The sequence below is a fragment of the Gavialis gangeticus genome, unplaced genomic scaffold, assembly GCF_001723915.1.
Source record: "Gavialis gangeticus isolate Ggan-Ray unplaced genomic scaffold, GavGan_comp1, whole genome shotgun sequence".
Classification (NCBI taxonomy): Eukaryota; Metazoa; Chordata; order Crocodylia; family Gavialidae; genus Gavialis; species Gavialis gangeticus.
Genome location: NW_017729002.1, coordinates 20,060,219 through 20,066,892, shown reverse-complemented (window position 1 = coordinate 20,066,892; position 6,674 = coordinate 20,060,219).

The following is a 6,674-nucleotide window of genomic DNA, read 5'->3' as shown; positions in this document are numbered from 1 at the left end:
ATCCAAGTCACCGATGAAGATATTGAAGAGTACAGATCCAAGCACCGAACCCTGCGGGACCCCACTGCCCACTTCCTTCCAGGTCGATACAGACCCAACAACTACCACTCTCTGGGTGTGACCACTAAGACAATTTGCCACCCACTGGACTGTGTAAACAACTATGTCACAGCCTCTTAATTTATTTATGAGAATGGGATGAGATATCATATCGAAGACCTTACTAAAATCCAAGAAAACACCATCCACCTCTACTCCTGCATCTAAGCATTTTATGACCCTGTCATAAAACGAAACCAGATTGGTCAGGCATGATCTACCTGTTATGAATCCATGCTGGTTTCCCTGCTGCAGTATTTTTCATGCTGGACTGCCACAAATATGATCCTTCATAATCTTTTCAAAGACCTTTCCAAGGATGGAGGTGAGACTGACTGGCCTATAATTACTCCGATCCTCCTTCCTTCCCCTCTTGAAGATAGGGACCACAGTGGCCCTTTTCCAGTCCTCCAGGACCTGACCCAAGCTCCACGAGTGCTCAAACAGCTGTGCCAGCGGTTCTGCTATGACACTGGCCAATTCCTTTAGTACTCTTGGATGCAGCTCATCTGGGCCTGCTGACTTAAACACATCCAGTCCATCTAAGTGGCTCTGCACCAAGTCAGCAGTTGGTGGGCTGGTGTCCCCCTGATGCCCATCTAAGAACCCATTAGGAGGCTTATCTTGACCCCTGTTCACAAACACCAAGGCAAAAAACTCATTGAACAGCTCAGCCTTGTCCTCCCTGTCTGTCACTAATTGCTGTTTCTTGTTCAGTAGGGGTCCTGTGCTGCCCTGCGCTTTCCTTTTACTCCCTACATACCTAAAAAAAGACTTTTTGTTGTCTTTAATTTGTGTTGCCAGCCTCAGCTCCGTAGTTGCTTTGGCCATTCTAACTGCCTCCCTGCAAGTGCGGGCCAAGTGGGAATACCCCTCCTTGATAGCTTCCCCCTGCTTCTACCGCCTATATGCCTTCTTTTTTATCCTTAGGCTCCCCTGGATTTTCCTGTTTAGCCAAGGAAGTTTTTTTGGCTCCTTTACCCCTTTTCCCTCATCCTGGGATAGTCTCCCTCTGTGCCCAAAGGATCGCTTCCTTTAGGAACAACCACCCTTCCTGGACTCCCATCCCACCAATACTCCTATCCTGCAGTGTGTCATTGACTAAACTGCTAAGCACACTGAAGTTAACCTTCCTAAAGTCAAGCACTTCCACCCTACCAGTTATCTTACCCACCCTAAGATGTAAGGTGAATTCAGTTGATTGGCTGTCACTGTCCCCAAGGTGACCATGAATCTGCAGCTCCCCTACCAGGTCCTCCTCCGTAGCCAACACCAAGTCCAGTAAGGCATTCCCCCTAATGGGACCGTATACCTCCTGCGTTAGGTGAAGGTCCTCCATGCAGGTTAAGAACCTATGTGAAAGGTTGGATTTGGCTGACTGCTCCTCCCAGCAGATGTCAGGGTAGTTTAGGTCCCCCATGACAACCACGTCCCTAGACCATACGGCCTCTGAGAGTTGCCTCAAGAATTGCAAGTCTGGCTCTTCCTCTTGATCTGTAGCAGATCTCTACCACCAAGTGCCTTTCCCCTCAATCTCCATGTATCCTAACCCACAATGCCTCAACTTACTCCTCCTCTGATCCTGTTTTGATTAGGGTAGCTGTATAGTGCTCCTTTACATAGAGACCCACCCCACCCCCCTTTCCTTCCTACTCTGTCCCGTCTGTAAAACCTGTAGCCCTCAATGTGTACCATGCAGTCATGGGTAGGGCCGCACCAGGTTTCCATTAGCCCCACTAAATTGAAGTTATTGTCTGCAAGCAGGAGTGTGAGCTCTTCCTGCTTGTAGTGTGAGCTCTTTCCTGGGTTGTCCTTGATGGCATAGCACCAGTGTCCTTTGAGCAGCATTAAGGGCCTAGCTGGCAGAGCCCCTGCTGCAGATGCTTCACAGGTGCTCAGATGCGGGCACTCAGGAGGCAACTGTGTGACAGGGCCGTGTCCCTGGACATAGCTGCAAGCTGGGCAAGTCACTGGAATAAGGGCCAGGGTCTCAGTGGGACACTGATCTAGGCTTCTCCTGGCAGAGCTGTCTCTGACATAATTTCACCTGGCAGGTCTCTTGGGGCTGGGAAGGTGCCATGGGTGCGGGGGGGAGCTGCAGGGGGAGAGTGGGCAGAGTGTAGTGGTACTAGAGTCACCAGGTCGGGGGAGGTGGGGGAGATGGTCCCTACCCAGACATACCTCAGTCCCCCTAGCGCCTCCGCGCACAGCCTAGGATGCCCCCCACACCATATGGGAGCACTGCAGGGGGGCGCTGGGCTTGTACCATCTGTTTTGGGACTGTGGATGCCTTCTGCAGGGGTTGGGAACTGCTGCCTGGGCTGGAGGCCACAGAGTAGAGGCAATATGCTCATCTCTCCTGCGGGGCCTCAATATGCCCCTAGAACCAGGCCAGATGAGCTGAGAATTGGCTCCGAGCCTAGGACAGCATGTCCGGGGTGGTCGTCAGGCAGAAAGTAGTGTACAGATCAAGCCCAGAGCCCCAGGCTTGGCGGTCCCAGACACGGGGGTGTAGGGCTGGCCAGTCTGAGCTGGGCAACCAGCCACCAGCCAGGAAGCCAGCCTAGGGGGCAGCAATGCAAGAAGCTGGCCCGGTGCTTCCTGGCCAGTGTTGGGTTCTGCCAGCGACAGCTCAGCCCCACCGGTCAGGGAAAGGTCTGCACTAAGCCCCGCTGCTCCAGCACCATGGAGGAGGAGGAAGCTGGCTCCCAGTGTCTTCGGTTTGGTGCTGGGATGGTGCAAGCTGCTTCCCTCTCCCATGGGGTGGGGGCTGGGTAGTAGAGCCTGGGCCCCAGGGTACAGTGAACAACCAGCTCCTGGCAACAGCTGAGGGCAGGAGGCAGCCGACTGGTGCTTCTCACTTCTGCTCCCCAGGTGCCCCCTGGAGCAACTGGACACGAGGTACACCCTGCAGCTCTGTGGAGAAGCCCCGACTGGCAGGAGCCCCAGATTGGGCTCATCAGCCAGGCTGGCCAATACCATCCACTCCACAGGGTAAACCAAGGCACAGAGTCTGCCTGGTTCCCAGCAAGGCAGGACAGGACAGGACAGGACAGCCCAGCTCCCCTTCCTTACCTGGACTCAGATCACGCTGCTTCACGCAGGTGCACACACCTTCCTGAGACAACACACTGGCTTGGCCAGCCCCCCTGCTTGGTGTTACCCATGGCTGCACCCCCTGCCCCTCCTGGTAATACTCACAGTGATTGGTGCTGTGAGGTGCAGTGGTTGCAAGGGCAGCGAGTCCTTGTGGGCAGGGAGTGGGAGCAAGAATGATTCCAGCTAGCAGCAGCTGCAGTGTGTGGGAGCCCCCTCTGATAACCTCCCCATGCAGCTCTCCAAGGGCACAATGCTCTGTCATCAATGTCTGGATGTCCCTGCCTGCCCCAGATGTTGGCAATGCTGCTACCCACCTTCAGAGAGTGGCTTTGAGGCCCAGAGGGGCTTGGGGATCCCAGGATGTGTGTGACAAAACAGAGAGAAGTGTCTGTTTAATGCCCTCACCCCCAACCCCAGCCTGCCCCCAGCATGGAGCCCAGTCCTGTACCTCAGGAGTGAGATAGGACAAGCCCTTCCCCTTCTCCCGGGGCATTTCTGGGGATGCCTCAGATCCTACTGGCACCTGCAGGAAGAGCACCCAGGCATGGCGTGGACACTGGTGGGCCCCCTCCGCTCAAGGGGTGCCTTCCATCCTGGACGGTGCTCAGTCCACAGGCTCCAGGGTGAGCTCACTGGGCAGCGCTACAGGATTGAGCCCAGTCTGGCCACCCTGGGCTCAGTGAGGTGGAGTTAGGAGAAAGGCCAGTGGCAAGGGAAAGGGCAAGGCCATTACAGCAAGAGGTGGAGGGCAACTGGGGGACAGAGTTACTGAAAGAGAAACAGCTGCTAGGAGCCTAGCCCAGCCCAGCCCAGCAGCCATCAGCGCAGACTGCATCATTGTGCCATGGCCCAAAGCCCCGGTCCCAGAGCACCTGCACTAGCCAGTCACTGTGGTGCCATGGGCAGTGCCAGGCTGGGGGTCCCAGAGCCCTATTGTGCCCAGGGAGTGAAGGGGCAGTGCTGGCATCTGTTGGCATTTGGGATTTCCTGAGGATGCAGCAGACTTGCCCATGAGGAGAGGAGCTCAGCAACCTGGAGGGCCCAGCCACCTTGCACCACGCCCAGGGCTGTGGTGTGGGGGCTCTGTAGCTACGTGATGGTGATTTGACTTTCAACATGCTGCCCATCGCAAAGCTCCAGGCCCCTTGGTGTCCTGGGCAAACTGAGGCTGCAGCTCTGTAACCACTACAGAGGCCAAGATGACTGCCCAGTGCGCTGCAGCCAGCTATGAAAGCAGCTGCTGCAGCCAAGGTTAGGGAGGCCCATAACCTGCTACCACTGCAGCTACCTGGCACCATGGAGCGATGGGTGCTGGCCAAGGCATTACTCCCCCTGACATGGGGCGCCTTCTCCCCTTCTATCTGCTTGCAGGAGCCTCTCCCCTTAGCTGGCTTCTGGGACAAAGCGTGGCACCAGCCAAGCTGTGCTGGCTTGTGATGTGCAGGCCCTGGCCCCACACCCTGGCTCCAGCTGTGGTCCCATCTCCCCTGGCAAGCGCTGCTCCAGCCTAGCCCCCTCTTGACTCATCCCCTCCGTGATTACTTATTCCAAAGGCAAAAACAGTTTTTGGGATGAAAGCCACCCCCTGGGGAAGCCAGCAGGGCGCTAGGCCCTAGCTGCTGCCTGCAATGCCTCCCAGCCCCAGCTCAGAGGCAGCCCTTCCCCCTGCCATCCTGTTGCTGGAAGGAGCCCAGCAGCACAGGCGGCAGCAAGCAGCCAGGCTGTGTAGGGAGCAGATGGGCTGGAAGTGGCACTGTATGACCATGGCACTACGCAGGAGGGCACAACTCAGCCCTGCAGCCCCAGAGCACTCTGTAAACTGTGCTGATGGGGAAACCATGGCACTGGGAGGGCCTGGGCCACACACGTTCATGTAGTGCCTTGATAGCAGATGAGAAGTGAGCCCAGGAGTGCTGCTGCTGTTTCTCTGACCCAGCTACTTTCCCACTTTGTGTGCAAAGAGCGTCTGAGCGCAGAGCAGCAGAGGTGCTTGTCTCTTGGCTTCCACATGCCACTGAGTGAGCTCTTCTTGCCCAGCTCCATCCCATTTGGTTTCACCAAGGTTGCCAGCTGTGAGGTGCTAACCAGCCTCAGGACCTGCTGCTTCAGCTCCTGGTGCTGCTGTGTCCTGTCTCCTTCCCTCCCCAGCAGAGCCTGTTCCAGGTCCCTGCTCAGCGTTTGAGTGCCAGCCCCTGGAGTCACGCAATGGGGGAGTAGCTCAGCTCCTGTTCAAAGACTTCCTTGTCCCCTTGGCTGCAGAAGATGACCTAGGAGATGTGGGTTTGGCCCCAACCAACTCATGCTCCCCCACAGAGAGCTCAGATGCTAGTCCACCCAGGGCACTGCCTCCTGCTTTGGTCCTGCTCAGACAGGGCAGCTGTTCTCTGGTCCGTGGCGTGCCCTGGTGCAATACCCTGCTTCTCCTGCCACAGGTGGGACTGGCTCCACCCCCAGCACCTGCTGCCTTGGCAGCCATTTCCTGCTACCAGCAGCTCTGCTCCCCCAGTCGACACCTCCTGCTTGTGCTGAGCAGGACAGGCCCTGCCTGAGGGGCTCCTACCAGCAGGGCTCTCCCCCCACATCTGGAGAGGGGCTGGGGAAGGTGGGCCTCTGGTGCCTGGGGGCAGCACGGTGCCCTCCTGGAGAGCTCATTCACGTCTCAGACCTGCATGGTGGAGGGGGGGGGTGAGGGCTGCCCTCAGCCTTCACCCCACATAACCCAAGTCATTGTATATCAAGGCCCAGCGAGTGCATGTGCAGGACTCCGGTGCCCGTGTGCAATGGAAGTGCCCTGTCCCCAGCCCCAGCCCAGGCAGCAGAGCTGCTCCCTGCATCCTGGAGACAGCTGAGCATTGAACCTGCACTCCTGCTCCTGAAGTTTCCTGGGGAGTGACTTGAAGGCCGGGCTGGGCGCCAGGGCTCCTCGGAGAGCCTGGCCGTGGTGTACACCCCCCGTGCAGTGGCCAGGGGGAGCAGGGAACTCCCAGAGGCAGCAGAGGCAGAACGGGGGAGCACTGCGCTGTGCTCGGTACTGCTAGCATCCCACCCACACCTGCTGCCCTGGGAGACCTGCCTCCAGCCTCCCTTCCAGAGCCAGGAGGCGGAGGAGATGGTGGGCGTTTTGCCACCAGCTGCCTTGGGTTGACAATGGCTGTGACAGAAGCTGAAGGGTTGCCATGGCAACCCCCTCCAAGGGATACTCCTAAATCCCTGGTCTCCCCTAGCTGCGCTGGAGCAATTACTCTCTGCGGTGGAGGTCAGAGGGTGGAAATGCCACAATGCCCTCCCCAGAAGTAGGTGCTGGGAGTGACAGAGCTCCAGCAAGGAGCTGCCAAACAGCCCAGGGCCAAGAGGGCTGGGGCAGGCAGGGGACAGGAACTGCCTCAGTGCCACTGCTACTTCACGTGCTGCATGGCATGGATGCTGGCACCCCCCCCCCCCCGGTCAAGGGGTGCCTTCCCTCTTGGGGGGGGAGA